This window comes from Crocuta crocuta, unplaced genomic scaffold (assembly GCF_008692635.1).
Source record: "Crocuta crocuta isolate KB4526 unplaced genomic scaffold, BGI_CrCroc_1.0 scaffold1012, whole genome shotgun sequence".
NCBI lineage: Eukaryota > Metazoa > Chordata > Mammalia > Carnivora > Hyaenidae > Crocuta > Crocuta crocuta.
The window spans coordinates 111,186-112,065 of NW_027530844.1; the positions used below are offsets into that span (position 1 = coordinate 111,186).

The 880-nt window shown below is 33.8% G+C and overlaps 1 protein-coding gene across 1 annotated transcript in view; it reads left to right on the forward strand.

The window, feature by feature from the left end:
* OPHN1 (oligophrenin 1) overlaps positions 1–880 on the forward strand; it is a 404,963-nt gene that overhangs the window by 89,970 nt on the left and 314,113 nt on the right. The gene's annotated exons all lie outside the window — the stretch shown is intronic.

The following is an 880-nucleotide window of genomic DNA, read 5'->3' on the forward strand; positions in this document are numbered from 1 at the left end:
AGTGATGGAAAAAAGTAAAATAAAATAAAATGATTTTTAAGTGTTTTATTATATATTTTTTGAGAGAGAAAGACAGAGCATGAGCAGGGGAGAGACAGAGAGAGGGAGACATAGAATCAGAAGCAGGCTCCAGGCTCTGAGCTGTCAGTACAGAGCCTGATGCAGGGCTTGAACAAACTGTGAGATCATGACCTGAGCTGAAGTCGAACGCTTAACCACCTGAGCCACCTAGGTGCCCCAATAAAATGATTTTTAAAAGGTGGGGTTAAGAGATTAACTTTATAATAATTGCACTGCAGAACCTAAATGCTGGTCTTAGGTCATCAGGACTAAATAAATGCCAGTCATTATCTCATTGTTATTGTTCAGTCATAAATCAGGGCTCTGGGAGTACCTTAATCAACAAAATTAATGCATTTTGGAAAGTTGGAAAGTTTGGAAGTTTTTACAAATCAAATAACATTTGAAACTTGTTAGAAAATTTCAGTCATTAAAGGTATCCTGAAATGAATCTTTCATAATGATAAAGCAAACAAAACAAATAAAAACTATTTGCATTATGATTAACGACCAATAAAAATAATAGCTAAAAATATTTGACAAAATTTAATAAGAGTTCATGATAAAAACTCTCAACAAATTAGATATAGAAGGAGTGTACCTCAGTATAATGAAGGCAGTATGTGACAGCCCACAGCTAAGGTCATACTCAGTGGTGAAATTTCCAAAGCTTTATTTCTAAGATCAAAAGCAAGACAAATGTTCAACATTGTAGTGGAAGTCCTAGCCATATTAATTAGGCAAGAAAAAGAAAGAAAAGGCATCAGAATTGGAAAGAAAGAAGTAGCATTATCTCTATTTGATTTTATGCAGACAAAAT